The 18,178-nt window shown below is 38.6% G+C and overlaps 1 pseudogene; it reads left to right on the top strand.

Annotated features, from left to right (window-relative positions):
• The first annotated feature begins 8,123 nt into the window (after positions 1-8,123).
• LOC139197404 (probable WRKY transcription factor 7) lies at positions 8,124-14,660 on the top strand (annotated as a pseudogene).
• Positions 14,661-18,178: the final 3,518 nt, after the last annotated feature.

The raw sequence follows: 18,178 nt of genomic DNA on the forward strand, positions 1-18,178 counted from the left end.
ATGTAATTCTGTAAATGGCAAGTACATACTATGAAACTCAATGAAAAAAAATTCTTATAATTCAAATACGGGTAGTTTTTACATTAACATGTATACAGTAACCTACAATACATCCCAATTGTAGCTTGAAAAAGATAATATCATAACTAAAAATATTGAATTGGAGTTGTCTGCTACAAAATCTGTAGCGAAGAAACTAGCCTTTTGAATAGGTTCAATCTTTAAAGCACCAGCTGCATCACCACTTTTTATTTTGTAATCCCTTCCAGTAGACATATCAAGAACTGTTTCACTCAAACAAAACGGTTAGGTGACCCAAATGTTGTTCAAACGCATAACTTACAGAAAACATTATAGCAAGTAAAAAAGTGTTGATTTAGGTCGTACCCAGTGCACAAGGCTCCCGCTTTACGCAGGGTCTGGGAGAGGTGAATGTCGGCTAGCCTTACCCCCATTTTATGGAGAGGCTGCTCCCAAGTCTCGAACCCGAGACCAACCGCTCATGGGCGAAGGCACTTGCCATCGCACCAAGTGCGACCTCTAAGTAAAAAAGTGTTGATACACAAGATATATCCCTTCTACAGTACACTTGACCAAAGGGTATACATATTAACACCTCTTTTAAGTTATTAAACCACTTTACCGGTATATATTTGTAACAACACCTGGAAATATAGGTGGTGATATAACGAAAACCATGATTCACCTGCAAAAGACAGAAATGGATTCACACAAGTTATTTGCTGGCCAAGCTAGTTGGACCTTTTTTCCATATTAGTGGACCTAACCGAACACAAAGAGACCATTCCTGAAAAACAGTAAGACCCAAATATTCAAATCCCAAATGACGACTAATTTATACATAAACTAAAATATCAAACAAAAATCCATCACAACAAAAGAGAATACAACATGCACACAATTACTCATATGAGCTAACAAAAGGGTTAGAAGTCAAGCAACCAAGTAACAACCTGTAATTGAAAATTATTATAAAAAAAATGAGTTAACCAAACATCCGAAATGATCCAAATGTCGATTCCCAAACAAACACAAGAAAGAAAAATATTGAAGTATATTACAAAACTCTACTAATCTACACTAGTGAAGGGAGACGAGTTTGAACTTGAGACGCAGTTGGTTGACTAAGAATGTCAGGGCAATCCATCACTCATTATTGACTCTTTGTTTCTTTTTTCTTTCTCTTACATGAAGAAAGTTGAGGTTGCACGCCAAAACTAAATGAAAATAGACCTAACTTTTCTCATAATACAAGATTTAACTTTCCAATGTTAGATAGCACCACACAACATTTTTCCCTTTCTAAATCACGACCTCAAAAGAACTTACCTCACATGCATTCTATCATGTCCTTTTAAAAAAAGAAAAATTACTATTATTAAGGAGTGAGAGAAGAGTTCGAAACTATTACATTAATTGAGAGAAATGAAGAGTTTCGAACCAAGACACATAAGTAGAAACTCAACACCCAATCCAATATGAATTACTAATTTAGATTTGAGATTAGGTATCGAATAGTGAGTTGAATTAAGTTAGGACAAGTTAGACTCAACCAACTAAAATTGAACCATATACAACTAGTATTGTAGGATAAGTGTTAGGTTATATGGTCATCTTTTCCGATGGACCCTTTGCCTATGAATTATTCTCAAATGTCACATATCACCGTATATATTGTTATCTTTCTTTTTCACAGCACGCCAAAATTGATAATTAAAAAATCTGCCTTAATGGCCAAATTTGTGACACATGAACAATTATGCACAAAAAAAAAATATATATATATATATATACACACACGAGACAAAAAGGAGTGGACAAAATAAGAACACATATATGAAAGAAGAGCAACTACCAATTGAGCCCCATTATATTTATGTGGTCCCTCCAAATATAATATCCTCTCACGTCAAAGCTGTGACTTTGTCAAGTGTGTTTTACAAGAAAACTCCTCGGAAAACTCATCGGTAACAAATAGATTTTTCAATGTGACCAGAACATAGGATGGTACATCACATGTAACTATACAAATGGTGAGATACGTGTATTATTAAAATTTTCTATCACTTATATAAAAACACGTGATGTAACACTCGTGTTCCAATCACAATAAAAAATTTCTCTCGGTAATTGACAGTGACAGAGCTAACAACATTTTTTCGCAGACCAAGATATGAAGCTTGAGTACCACTTTGGCTAGCTGTTTTTTGGCCATACGCTTTGAGTCACTTTTTGTTAAGTATCTTGCCATATATATAGTGGTCAAGGTTTGAACATCACCAATGATCTTGGCAAACTTACGAATGCACAAGTGTATACCGGCTCCGATCACGTCAATGGCGTTAATGGTGGTCAAGGTTTGAACATTTCTCACATAGGAACCTCCTACCTACAATCTCCCACTAAATCTTATACTATCTCTAATACCTTATATTGTCCCATTGCTTTTCAAAATATCCTATCTATCAATCAATTTTCTTCTGATAATGATTGTTTCTTCATCCTTCACCCACATTTTTTTCGTGTTCGGGATATTCGAACGGGGAAGATCCTTTATCAGGCCGCAGTAACACTAGACTATATCCATATGCAAGTTTCAATTCCAATAAAAGCCCTGGATTTTTTGCGTGCATGGGAGTCAAAGTTGATGATTGTGTCTGGCATTCAAGACTTGGTCATCCATCATCTTTTATTTTAAAGCATTTAGTGTCTATTAGTCAACTGCCTATTACTAGGCAGTCTTTCACTTCTGTCTGTCATTCATGCCCTCTGGGCAAAAGTAAGAAACTACCGTTTTCTTTATCTAATTCTATATCGCATTTTCCTTTACAACTTATTCATTCTGATGTATGGACATCCCCAACTTTGTCAATTTCAGGATTTCGTTACTATGTTATTTTTATTGATGATTATTCCTGATATACTTGGCTATATCCTTTAAAATTAAAATCTGATGTGTTTCCCACTTTTGTCAAATTTAAAACTGAAATGGAGAATAAATTTCAACGTAAAATTCAAACTTTTCAAACTGATGGAGGAGGCGAATATATCAATAATTTTTTAAAAAATTACTTGGAAAAACATGGTATTCATCATCAATATACTTGTCCTCACCATCCTGAACAAAACTGTATGGCAGAACGCAAACACCGTCATTTGGTTGAAACTGAACTTAGTGGTGGTTTGGGAGTGAGGTGCTTAAAAAAAAAGCACCCATGAAAAAAAGATGTGAGGGGTGTTTGGTAAACTGAAAAAAAAAGGCTTATTTTGGAAGCTGCTGTGAGAATAAGCTGAAATCAAAGGAAAAAGCTGAAGCTGCTATTTGCAGCTTTGGAAAACTGGCTTTTTTTCAAAGTACACGGAGCTACAGTGCTCCTTTAATGAAAAGACCCACTATCAGACTGCTTTTTTTTTTTTTTTTTTTTTTTTTTCCAAAAGCATTTTTACAAAAAAGTTTACCAAACACTCTGCTGATTTATTTTACAGCCGCTTATTCTCACAGCAGCTTTTTTTCAAAGCACAACAATACCAAACCAGCCCTTACTCTCCTTGCTCATGCATACATGACTCAAAATTATTGGGCTGAGGCTTTTCATACAGCTAATTTTCTAATCAATCGCCTGCCAACCAAAGTTCTCAATCTCACTTCTCCATACACGAAATTATTTCAATGAGAACCATCGTATGAATTTCTCAAAGTTTTTGGGTGTGCATGCTTTCCATATTGGACAAGGATTGTCTGCCCTCCATTTTTCCATGCCATCCTGTTTATATGGTCACGGTTAAACCACGTCAACATTTTATATTACTATTCATTTTTGTCTTATTATCTTTATTTAAAAAATAATATAAAATGTTGACGTGGCTTAACCGTGACCACACAAAACAGGAGAGCATGGAAGGGCATGGAAAAAGGGAGGGCAGACAATCCTTGTCCTTCCATATTTACGTCCTTACATGTCAAATAAGCTTCAATTTCGTTCCAAGAAATGTATCTTTTTAGGTTATTCACTTCAACAACTCGAGTATATGTGTCTTGATTCGTCAACAGGTCGTGTTTTTATGTCTAAGCATGTCATTTTTTATGAACAGTGTTTCCCATTTCGAGGAATGTCCAGTGCTACTCCTCCTGCATCTCTCATACCTAATAGTACTCCTTCTGTACATAGTCCTCTTGAATTATTTTTCCCATCCCCATCCCCATCCCCATCACATCCGGCCCCTACTCTACCCCACAACCAACTCTCTCTATCTTCTATCTCCAATACACAACTCACCACATCCTCTGACTCCCTCTCCTCTCCCAATGTCCCTTTATCTCCATTCTCACCTACCCTACCCCACGCCTTAAACCCTAGTTCATCTACCCTACCCCACGCATTAACCCATAGTTCATCTACCCTGCCACCTTTAGACTCCTCTGTCATCTCCACCACTTTACCCGTGTCCCCTTCAGAACCTCTCTCCCTTCATCCCATGGTCAGTCGTGCCAGAGATGGCATCCATAAACCTAACCCTAAGGGCTGGTTTGGTATTGCTGTGCTTTGAAAAAAAGCTGCTGTGAGAATAAGCGGTTGTGCTGTGAGAATAAACGGTTGTGAAATAAATCAGCAGAGCGTTTGGTAAACTTTTTTGTAAAAGTGCTTTTGGAAAAAAAAGCAGTCTGATAGTGGGTCTTTTCATTAAAGGAGCACTGTAGCCCCGTGTGCTTTGAAAAAAGCCAGTTTTCCAAAGCTGCAAATAACAGCTTCAGCTTTTTCCTTTGATTTTAGCTTATTCTCACAGCAGCTTCCAAAATAAGCCTTTTTTTTTCAGTTTACCAAACACCTAAAACCCTAACAGATTTTTTTCATAGGTGTTTTTTTTTAAGCACCTCACTCCCAAACTAGGTCTAAGTATGCCCATACCTCCACCACTAATGTTTTGACTAAGCCCACTTGTTACATTCATGCCCACAAATTTCAGGAATGGAAAACTGCAATGGCTGACGAGTTCAATGCCCTTCAACGAGCTGGCACCTGGTCATTGGTTCCCTACCACCCTTCCATGAATGTCCTTCCCAACAAATGGGTTTTCAGAATCAAACGGAAACCGGACGGTTCTATTGACAGGTTCAAGGCACGACTGGTTGCAAATGGTTTTCATCAACAACCTGGCCTAGATTATGGGGACACATTCAGTCCCATGGCTACTCATTCCACCATCATTCTCATCATTGCTCTTGCAGTATAGTTTGCTTGGCCCATTCGACAACTGGACGTACAAAATGCTTTTCTCCATGGTTCTCTGTCTGATAAGGTCTATATGAAACAACCCACAAGTTTTGTTGATTCTCAATTTCCAACACATGTGTGTAAACTGAAACGATCTCTCTATGGTCTCAAGCAAGCCCCAAGGGCATGGTTTCACTGTTTTTCCAACCACTTGGAACATCTTGGGTTTGTAGCTTCTCAGGCAGATTCTTCTCTTTATGTTTACTGTCATGGTTCGATTCAAATCTACTTACTCATTTACGTTGACGACATACTCATCACATGCAATAATATTCAGTGCATTAATACTTTAATACGGGACATGGGAGTTGCTTTCTCCATGAAGGATCTTGGTCCTTTACATTATTTCTTAGGCATGGAGGTTCATTGGTCTAGTCATGGCATGCATTTATCTCAGTCCAAGTACATTATGGATCTACTGCAACGCACAATATGCTTGATTGCAAACCAGTTTCCACCCCAGCAGTCAGTGGCAAACACCTTAGTCTTTATGATGGCGAACCACTATCAGACATTACTGAATTTCGTAGTGTGGTCGGTGCTCTTCAGTATCTCACGTTCACACGTCCGGATATTGCGTTCTCTGTTAAACAAGTTTGCCAATTCATGCACAAACCTACCACTACACACTGGATTGCAGTCAAAAGAATTCTTCGTTATTTGAAATCCACACCTAACCAGGGTCTTGTTTATAAACCTGGCTCTCTAACTCTTTCTACATTTGCCGATTCAGATTATGCGGGAGATCCTGATGATCACATCTCCACTGACGGCTATTACATCTTCATTGGCTCTAATCTTGTATCCTGGAGTTCCAAGAAACAAAGAGGTGTCTCCTGTTCCAGCACAGAGTCTGAATATCGTCAGCTTGCAATTACAGCCGCCATAATTTCATGGTTTCGTAAGATCTTTAATGACCTTCATCTCCGACTTTCTCCCCCAAAGATCTGGTGTGATAATATTTCTGCCATTTCCATGGCCTCTAATCCGGTCTTCCATGCACAAAACTGTCACGTAGAAGTGGACTACCATTACATCCGCGAGAAGGTTACTTGCTGTGAACTTTAAGTGGGCTATGTTGCTACCCAAGATCAGGTTGCCCATTTTTTTACTAAAGGCCTGTCTGCTTATCGGTTTAACTATCTTCTGTCCAAGCTTCCCGTTCGACGGCAACCGCTCAACTTGCGGGGTGTGATAAACCAAGTTCAAATTCAAAGGTTCCTGCCACAACATTCACTGAAGATCATAGCCAAATCAGTCAAAAAGAAGGCTGAGATAAACCTTATATGTTGCAAGTGTTATCTTTTGTATTATCTGTGAATAGGTTATTTATCTTTTGTATTATCTGTGAATTATCCTTGGTTTGAAGAGTTTTTTCTTCATCCAAATACTTCTTGTAATCTCTATAAAAACATCAAATGGAATACGCTCACATCATTGAGCACATTTACTTATAATCTCCACATGTGGTTTGGTCTCTAGGCATCCTGTTTCCAGTTAGCACATCCCGTATGTAACATAATTCAGCTATGACATTGCTCATGTCCATTCGTTCTCTTGGCATTACTGCAGAATAAGCAACTCCTATTATTGTTAGTTTATAAGTGTATATGCTGAAATGTAATAAGAATTCAGTTTAAATGTCAACCTTTGGATTATAGTCCAAGTGTGCAGCTAAGATGTAATCTTAGAGTAAGTGATATTTTATGCCATGTGTCATTACCTTATAGGGTAAATGAATGAAGGGCTAGATTTAAATGATGTGATGAAGGAATATTCTATTCCTAATTGCTACATGTGCTCAATGTGCGTGTGAATCATTAGAAATCATCTCAGTTTTGCTTCTTCAAGCTCTAGCTTTCCCTCTCTTAAACTTTTAATCCCTAGTATTCATAGATTGTTGATTTGAAGAAACTTACATACAAGATAATAGTCTATATGCTAACATGGCCTCAGAGCCATGTTCGATCAATTGATACTCGGCGTTTGGATCTGTGAAGGGCGCTACCCAGCAATCGAGTCGATTGTGATCTGAGTTTAACATGGCAAGATCAGGTAGTAGTGAGGTGAGAGCACTGATTTTCAATGGCGATAATTATGAGTTCTGGAGTATTAAGATGAAGACAATTTTCAAATCTCACGGGCTGTGGGATCTGGTTGTGAGAGGATTCGAAAGTTCAGATTCGAAGGATGATGGTGAATCTGATGGAAAGAAGAAAGAAAAAGAGGGATCGAGTAGTATTGAGAAGATAACTCTAGCCGAGAGACTGATGAAAAATGCTAAAGCTCTGGGTCTGATTTAAGGAGCTGTTTCAGATGAGATCTTTCCCAGAATCTCTCATGAAGAAACTTCAAAAGGCGCATGGGATATTTTGCAGCAAGGGTACCATGGTGATAAACAGGTTAGAAGTGTTAAATTGCAAGGTCTTCGTAGGGAATTTGAATATACAAGAATGAGAGATGATGAATCACTTTCTGTTTATCTTACAAAATTATTTGATATGATAAATCAAATGCGGAGTTATGGAGAGGAGTTATCTCGAGAGAGAGTTGTTCAAAAGTTATTAATTAGTTTGCCATCAGCTTATGATTCTATATGTTATATTATTGAGCATTCGAAGGATTTGGATGTGATTGAGGTACAAGAAGTAATAGCCTCTTTGAAGAGTTTTGAGTTACGACTAGATAGACATTCTGAACACAAAACTAAGAAAGCATTTGCTAGTCTTAATGTGAATCCCAAACCAACAAAATTCATTGGAAATCAAAGTGCAAAGTACCATAAGAATTGGAAGGCAAATGGGAAGAAGTGGGATAACAAACCCACAGATGGTGCTAGAAATTCTTGTAAACATTGTGACAAGTTGCATTTTGGTGAGTGCCGATTCAAAGGTAAACCAAAGTGTTATAACTGTGATAAGTTTGGTCATCTTGCAAGGGAGTGCAATAACAAGAAACCAGTGCAATAACTCAATTATGCAAATAAGGTAGAATCTACACCCACCATGTTTTATGCTAGTAATCAAACTAATACTAGTGTAAAGGGCTGTGATGATGTATGGTATGTAGATAGTGGGTGTAGTAATCATATGACTGGAAGGGAGGATTTACTTGTGGATATTAATAAGAATGTAACTGCAAAAGTTGAAATGGGTACTGGACAGCTTGTTGATGTAACTGGTAAAAGAAGTCTTGTAGTTGAAACTAAAATAGGCAAGAGATATATCAATGAGGTTATGCTTGTGCATGGACTGAAAGAAAATTTGCTCAGTGTGGGTCAAATGATGGAGCACGGTTATTACTTGGTGTTTGGAGGTCACAAGGTGGAAATCTATGATGACAGTTCATATTCCAACATGGTTGCTAGAGTACCAATGAAGGGAAATCAAAGTTTTCCAATGAAATTACAGTCTGAATACATATTGCTTTCAAGGCAAATGTATGTTTCTCTACTGCTATGTGGCATAGAAGATTGGGACATTCAAACATGAGCAGTTTGAAATTGATGCAGGAACAAGAAATGGTAGTAGGGTTACCAGAAATTAAAGTAATTAAAGGAGTATGTGAAGGTTGTGTTCTTGGTAAACAATGTAGAGAAGCATTTCCAAGGGAAGCTACTACTAGAGCATCAATTCCTCTAGACCTTGTACATAGTGACATTTGTGGCCCAATGCATACAATTACAAAAACTGGAAATAGATATTTTCTCACTTTCATAGATGACTACACCAGGATGTGTTGGGTTTATTTTTTAAGGCATAAATATGAAGTTCTCAGTGTGTTTAAAAGGTTCAAAGCTACTGTGGAGTTGCAGAGTGGATATAAGCTAAAGCAACTTAGGAGTGATCGAGGAGGTGAATACACCTCAATGGAGTTTAACAGGTTTGTTGAAGATGTAGGCATGGAAAGAAAACTGACCACTCCATACACACCACATCAAAATGGTGTGGCAGAGCGAAAGAACATAACCATTGTGGAAATGGCTAAGTGTCTCATGTTGGAGAAGGAAATTCCACTTGAATTTTGGGCTGAGGCAGTCAATACCTCAGTGTATATCCTGAATAGATATCCAACCAAAGCTTTAAATAAGAAAACACCTTTTGAAGCTTACAGTGGGAGAAAACCAGGAATTAAGCATCTAAAGGTGTTTGGTTCATTGTGTTATGCTCATGTACCAAGTCAACAGAGACAAAAATTAGATTTGGCAAGCAAGATGTGTATTTTCTTGGGGTATGGTAGTTGTGAGAAGGGATATATGCTTTATAACATTGAATCTGGAAAGGTGACTGTTTCCAGAGATGTTGTGTTTGATGAAGAGGCATGTTGGGATTGGAATGCACAAAAGGAAAGAAGGGTGAGTATCCAAATTACTGAGATGTCAGAAGAAGAACAAAGCTATGAAGGGAGTGCTTGTGATTCTGAAACACAATGTGAAGCTAGTGAAGAGAATGTTGTGCAAAGCTCAGTTACTGAAATTTGTGATCAAGAAAGAATGACAGGTCCACAGGATATTGATCACACTCTTCTCAAGTACAGAAGTATTGCAGAAATATATGAGAAGTGTAATCTTTGTATTATAGAACCAGAATGTTTTGAAGAAGCTACCAAGGATGAATCATGGCAAAAGGCTATGGAAAATGAAATTTCTATGATTGAGAAGAACAATACTTGGGATCTTGTTGATAGACCATTTGATAAACCAATCATTGGAGTCAAATGGGTTTATAAAACAAAATTAAATCTGGATGGTTCTGTGCAGAAAAACAAAGCAAGGTTAGTTGCAAAGGGTTATTCCCAGAAGCTTGGAATCGATTTTAATGAAACTTTTGCACCAGTGGCAAGACTTGACATTGTGAGAACTTTGGTGGCCCTTGCTGCACAAAAGGGATGGAAATTATTTTAATTAGATGTAAAGTTTGCATTTCTAAATGGAATGTTGAATGAAGAGGTGTATATGGATCAACCATCTGGTTTTGTTATACAAGGCAAGGAAGACAAAGTGCACAGGCTCAGGAAAGCTTTATATGGCTTGAAACAAGCTCCAAAAGCTTGGTATGAAGAAATAAATTCCTATTTTGCAAAGGCTGGATTCCACAGAAGTCCGAGTGAAGCTACACTTTATATCAAGACATCTCACAGTGGCATTCTCATTGTGTCACTATATGTTGATGATATTATCTACATAGGAAGTTCAAAGGAGATGATGGTTGAGTTCAAAAGTGAGATGATGAGACAATATGAGATGACTGATCTAGGATTACTTCATCACTTCCTTGGTCTTGGAGTACTGCAGACAGACAATTACATTTTCTTGCATCAAAAGAACTATGCAAAGACTTTGCTTGAGAAATTTGGACTTAGGGATTGCAAGCCTGTTGCAACACCATTAGCTATGAATGAAAAGCTTTCAAAAGTAGATGGAAGTGATCTGGCAGATGAGACTTTGTATAGGCAAATGGTGGGAAGTTTACTATATTTGACAGCAACAAGGCCATATATCATGTCTGCAGCAAGCTTATTGGCTAGGTTCATGCACAATCCTACCAAGAAGCATATGGGGACAGCTAAGAGAGTTTTGAGATACATACAAGGCACTGTGAACTATGGAGTTGTTTATCAGAAGGGAAAAGGAGTAGTGTTGGTTGGTTACTATGATAGTGATTGGAATGGAAGTGAAGATGACATGAGGAGTACATCTGGCTATGCATTTAATCTCGGTTCGGCTGTGTTCTCTTGGGCCTCAATCAAACAAAGCAGTGTTGCTCTTTCAACCGCAGAGGTAGAATACATCAGTGCAACAGAAGCCACTGTACATGCCATTTGGCTAAGATTTGTACTCTCTGATTTCGAGGAAGAACAAGCAGAACTAACTCAGTTGTTGTGTGATAATACTTCAGCAATTGCCATATCAAAGAATCCAGTTCATCCTCACAAAACCAGACACATTAATCGAAAATTTCATTTCATCCGAGATGTACTTCAAGATGGTGAGATTGATCTGGTATACTGTAAGACTGAAGAACAGGTTGCAGATATATGCACTAAAGCTTTGGCAAGGGATCGATTTGAATTTCTGAGGACAGCTTTGGGAGTGATTTCAGCACATCACTTAGAAATGAGTGTTAGTTTATAAGTGTATATGCTGAAATGTAATAAGAATTCAGTTTAAATGTCAGCTTTTGGATCATAGTCCAAGTGTGCAGCTAAGATGTAATCTTAGAGTAAGTGATAGTTTATGCCATGTGTCATTACCTTATAGGGTAAATGAATGAAGGGTTAGATTTAAATGATGTGATGAAGAAATATTCTACTCCTAATTGCTACATGTGCTCAGTGTGCGTGTGAATGAATAGAAATCATCTCAGTTTCGCTTCTTCTTCAAGCTCTAGCTTTCTCTCTCTAAAATTCCCACTTTCTTTCTCTTAAACTCTTAATCTCTAGTATTCATAGATTGTTGATTTGAAGAAACTTACATACAAGATAATAGTCTGTATGCTAACAATTATTGCAACGCAAATCAATCATACCTCAATTCTTTGTCTTTCATAATCTAGGGCACGATATCATGCATTATCTGTGGCATTAGTACTCGTTAACCAAAGCTTTGAATGCTTCTACAGATTGGTTGGCATGTTTACTCCTTGAACTGACCTATTCAGCCATTCTTCTAGGCTTCCTTTCACCTTGAACCAGCTAACCAAAGCTTTGAACTCGCTTCCTTGAGAATCAAGATTTGGGTGCCTAATTCTTTTCGAGGCTTCAGATTCAGCTATGAAACTTCTAGAAGCACTTGAATTTTGAAGATTGAGTACTTTCACTGCAGCAATTCTTTCCTCATGCTGATTGAGAATTGCCTTGTATACAGAGTCAACTTCCACCACCAATCAAATTTGCAGCCGAGAACCGATCTGTTGCTTTTCTTGATCGGCAAAGAAACACTAGTTGCAACACTACGATCAATCCAACAACCCCACAAGCAATTGAGAGAATATTTTCAGCCTAAAAAGTAGTACTTTCTTAGATAAAGCATAAGGGCAATCTTAAATTAGGTGTACCGCCATATAGCCGTGTGTTTCCCATGGTAGAAGTTGCATTTGTGTTTTCTAAAATTCCTTGCATTGCTACTGCACCTTCAAAATTGTTAAATGAGAGGTTCAAATTCTGCAACTTGAAACGCTCCAAATAGTTTGGAATTATGCCGGAAAGGTTGCTATAAGAAAGATTGAAATATTCAATCCCTCTCAAAGAACTCAAAGGATTCAGGAATTGTCCCATCCAATAAGTTACCTCTCAGAGACAGTCCTCAAACTCATGCAACTCCCAAATAGTTTTGGAAACTCGTGCAATTCCTGAATCTTTAAACCTCCAAAATATTTCTGGAAATTGGCATTGGTCCGCTGAATTGGTTTCCATTGTAAGCAACATTTACTATGTTTGGAAATAAAGTGTGGTCCATGCCAGGAGGAAGAGTTCCGTGACAGAAAAGTATTCTATTGAAGAGAGGTTGTATATGGAAAGAAATAATAAACTTTTCAACTGTCTGAGGCTATTTGGAATAGCTCCATGCACATAATTTTTTTGCTACAGATAATACTTCAAGAGAAGTAAGATCTCTAAGTTGTTTGTTTTAACTTTTGTGTATATGAAATTTTAACTAATATTGACGCTTTTTGGTTCAAAATTTGTATAGTTATGCAAAATAATGTGTTATAAGGTTGAACTCGATAAAGTTGGACGAATCCGAACCCAACCTGAATAAATCTGAACGTACTTCAAACCCGAACCAGACTAAACCTGTATGAACCCGAACCCAACCCGAATTGTAAAAGTTGGGTTAGGGTTGGTTTGACCATGCAACAAGCCCAACCCGCCCAAGTTCCACGCCTATCTCTACGTGCTCTCTCTTATCTTTCTCTCTCACCCTTGCCTGCGACCCTCTCTTTGGATCTCTCTGTCTTTCTAATTAAATTAGTAGTAACGTTCGAATCCACGGGGAGTTGTAGGGTATTTTTCTTTTTCTTTTTAATTATTAAAATTTTAAAATCATTTTAAATATCATACTTGTTTATACCATATTTAGGGCCTCCGTATTTAGACCTCGTATAAATACTCGGGGGACTCAAATGTAATTATATAATAAGGGAAGGGGCAAATATGTAATAAATGATGAGCCTTTATTCTATAAAAAGACCCCTCACCCTCACAAATAGAGGGCCTCATTCTCACCCTCAACAGGCCAATTCCTAAGCCTTCTCACCCCTCTCAAAGCTCTCACTCTCATTTAGAGCTCTCTCTCCCTCAGAAATATAATCAGTGTGGACGTAGCCCAAATCTTGGGGTGAACCACGATACACCTTGTGTTATTTACATTTCATACAGATTCACGGTCGGATTTACGTTGTTCCAAGACCTCTGGTTTTGTGCATCAACATTTGGCGCCATCTGTGGGAAACGACACGAAAAACTATGTCGATTCTTTCTCAATTTTTCACCTCCACCGTGGATCTGCAAAACCCACATGGAGACACAGACACAGAGCTCTATCTCTCTCTCCACGCTCACCAATCCATTCCAAATTCCAAATTCCAAATTCCAGAGCCATAATCAAAATCTCTCATAAATGAAGGTCTCCTTATGGGGCAACCTCTGGGATAGTGTGGTGGAACTGACCAAAGGGGCACGGCAAAAGGGGCAGTGATCCTATGCTCTGGGTTCCTTTTTTGCAGAAAAGCGGGAGGATAATGTTGTGAAGGAAGCGGCATCTGCCGAAATCCAGAGCGTCGAGAAGTTTATTAGCTTGATTTCACAACACCATCACCAGTCCGTGTCGTCGAACACGGAAGATGCAACAGAGTATAAAGCGGTGATGGAAATGGCAGTAACCAAGTTCAGGAAGGTCATTTCGTTGTTGGACAGAGGAAGAATCGGCCACGCCCTATCCCGGAAAGCTCCGGTAACCCAAATTCCGATATCTTCAATTGCAGAACCCCGGGATCAAAGAACAGAGCAACCTTTTGTTCTCAACAATCTACTGCGTTCAAGATTTACTGTCTGACGCTGGTGGTTCACCTTTCACCGCTGCCATAAAAATCCTTATCTAAAAACCATTCCGGTTGCACTGACAAAAGGTATTGGGTGCGCTGAGAGGAAGATGGATTCTGCCGCTGCTGCTACCACCAATTTCTCGCCTTCAGCACCCAAAACTGCCGCGAACTCGTTCATTTCTTCTTTAACAGCTGGGGACACTGCTGAGCAATCGGTCTTTTCTGGATTTCAATCCCCCAGTCCCACCATGTGCTAATGTAAAGCCGGGCCTAGACATGAGGAAGGTGTTTTAAAGAACCAGGGGCTAGAAATGCTGTATTAAATGCCGACTTTTCTAAAGCAATCCAAGTTGCATTTGAGCTTCACAGGCCATAAGCTTTATCAGTGCTTTTCTAAAATTTAGAGGAAGAGAGAGACTAAAGAAGCTTTTCTGGAAAAGCCGACATGGACAACACAAACAAATCAAGATAAGACCCTTTTTTTTTCTTTATTATTTTGCTTTATCATTATTACTTCTCTAAACCACCACTAGAGAATGATGAAACAACCCACTACTCAATCGGAGATAATTGCAGAAAGCAGAAAAGCAAAAACAAAAGTAAAGCAGAAGATGCCATCAATTTTTGAAAAAGAAAACTTTCATCATACATGTTCCCACTTTTCTGAAGAAGCCACTGGAATACGCACATGGAAAAAGATCTGCAACAACCCAGTACGCAGTAGGTGCAGTACTCACCAACGATCTGCAACTGTCGAAACCTTTGTTTTGAGTGATGTAATTTATTTTTTATCTTTCGGAGACATCTGTATTAACCCCATCAGAGGGTAATAATAGTAAAAAAAAAAACGGCAAAGCCCAAAATAAATGGGCTGGAATGTTGTGTGGAGAGCAAAGGCCCATAAGCCTAAAATAGCACCAACTAGGTCATCAAAAGTACGCCCAGTACTCCACAATTATTCGGCAACCCGCCGCTATTACCACCAACCAGTTGATCAAAAGTAGGCCTAGTACTCCAAAATTATTCGGCAACCTGCCGCTATTACCACCAACCAGGTGATGAAATGTACAACCCGTACTCTAATATCATTTGGCAACTAGCCATTCATGTAACCAACCCGATGATGAAATGTACAACCCGTACTCTCCTTCATGCCACCAACCAGGTGATCAAAAGTACGCCCAGTACTCCAAATTATACATGAGCATTACTCATGTCATTCATACATAAACATTCATGAGCATCACTCATGACAATCATACATAAACATTCATGACCATCATTCATATCAACATTCATAAGCATCACTCATGTTAACATTCATGAGCATCACTCATGACAACATCCATGAGCATCACTCATGTCAATCAACATAAACATTCATGAGCATCACTCATGTCAATCAGCTTCAAAAGCTTCATTTACAGAGCTCTAGCTTCGAAAGCTTCATTTACAGAGCTCTAGCTTCAAAAGCTTCATTTACAAAAGCTCCAGCTTCGAAAGCTTCATTTACAGAGCTCTAGCTTCAAAGCTTCACTTGCAAAGCTTCACCTATAAAGCTTCAGTGCAGGGTATACAAATACCGCCTCTGAACAACCGCCATTTAGGCCCATACATGGATTCAATTTGAAGTCTCCAGCCAACAGACTCTATTGACCGAAGACTTGGGGGACTACATTATGTACCATATATTGGGCCTCAACTGGGCCTCATGAAAAATACTTGGGGGACTTAGCCCATTATTTATGTATTAAGGAGCGAGCTCTTATTTTATGAAAGGGACTCCCTCACTTTCATTAGAAAGCACCCATTATTCATGTACTGAGGAGCGAGCCCTTATTTTATAAAAGGGACTCCCTCACCTTCATTAGAGAGCAACGCCGCCAGCTGAGCAACCGCCTCGCCGCGAGCATCACTCATAACTCATCACTTATGTATTGAGGAGCGAGCCCTTATTCTATAAAAGGGACTCCCTCACCACCATTAGAGCAACCGCCTCGCCGCGAGCATCAACTCTAGCCCATCATTCATGTATTGAAGAGGGAGCCCTTATTCTATAAAAGGGACTTCCTCACCTTCAACACCACAAGCCGAGCCAACCAAGGCAACATAAGCCACGAGCCTCGCAGCCTCGCAGCATGTGCTACTTATAGTTGAGCATCATTTCAGATTGGGCACCGCCTCATGTCGAGTATCAGTGCTAGACGCCATCTAGTTACTTCAGCCCACACATAGATTGAATTTCAAGTCTCCAGCCAAAAGACTCTCTTGACTGAAGACTTGGGGGACTACTGTTTATACCATACTTAGGGCCTCCGTATTTAGACCTCGTATAAATACTCGGGGGACTCAAATGTAATTATGTAATAAGGGAAGGGGCAAATATGTAATAAGTGAGGAGCCCTTATTCTATAAAAGGACCCCTCACCCTCACAAACAGAGGGCCTCATTCTCACCCTCAGGAGGCCATTTCCTAGGCCCTCTCACCCCCCTCTTAGAGCCTCACTCTCATTACAGAGGCTCTTACATTCTCTCCCTCACCTCTCAGAGAAATACAATCAGTGTGGACGTAGCCCAAACCTTGGGGTGAACCATGATAACTCTTGTGTTATTTACATTTCATGCAGATTCACGGTCGGATTTACGTTGTTCCAAGACCTCCAGTTTTGTGCATCAACAATACTAAACAAGTTCTTGAATGTTAAATAAAATTGTTCTTAAAAGATGTTCTTAAAAAATATTTTAAAAAATAATGAAAACATTTAAGTACGATACCAAACACGCCCTAAACACACTCTCTAAAATAAGATTTCTTTGCCTACCCGGCCTGATACTTGGGCTACCAAAACCACCAAATGAGCAATTTGAGTAAATTTATTAACAATGCAAGAGGTGCACTTAACGTTTATTTTTGCAGACTGTGTACGAAAAGGCTTGCATACATATATACATATATACACACACACATATACATATACATACATACATATATGTATATATATATATATACACACCAAACTTAAATTGACAAATTCTAAACTTAAAATTGCATAATTTAATTATAAGAACTTGAACCAACGTTAAATTGACAAATTCCAAATTTCCAAGCAAACATAAAGATGATCTTACAAATTAAGATCATTCACAAAACATACAAAATGAAATTGCAAAACGGGAAAATCCACTTCACTTGTTCCAGTCCTCCTCGTCATCATTCAGAAGATCACCATGCAAAATTCAAGCACTGTCATGGGATTTTATTTAATGATAATAAGGTATTATTGCTCGCTACTTGGGCCGTGATTACATATTCTCTCTAGGCATCCTAGTTCCAGTTAGCACATTCCTTATTAGACTCAATTCAGCTACCACATTGCTCATGTCTTTTCACTATCTCGGCATCGCTGTGTGGATGAGCCTTCCTTCACGGCACATAGGCAGAGCTATGGCCATCGGCGCCGCTCACCTCTCTGATTTCTCTCCCTTGACTTCTTCATCCAGATTTCAGGGCACTGTACACCGATTATTCCCAAAATCAGGTAAATTTTGGAATTAATTTAGGGTTTGAGATTTAGGGTTTGTGAAATATAAATTAGGGTTTGTGAAGTCTAGTCTTGATTTTATTAAAAATTTGCATGGTTCTAGATTAGGCATTGTTCTTGATTTTATTAAAAATGTTGGTTGATTTTTAGTTTAGATGTCTGAAGCAATTCAATTTCTGGAGAGATTTTTAGTTTAGCTGTACTCTCATCTTTGAAGTGTTAATCTTTGAAGTAATTCAATTATCTGCATAATTTGCAATTTTGCAAAATGGAACAGGAAAGTGTTGGTTGATTTTTA

The sequence above is a fragment of the Malus domestica genome, chromosome 07 (genome assembly GCF_042453785.1).
Source record: "Malus domestica chromosome 07, GDT2T_hap1".
In the NCBI taxonomy this organism is placed as follows: Eukaryota; Viridiplantae; Streptophyta; class Magnoliopsida; order Rosales; family Rosaceae; genus Malus; species Malus domestica.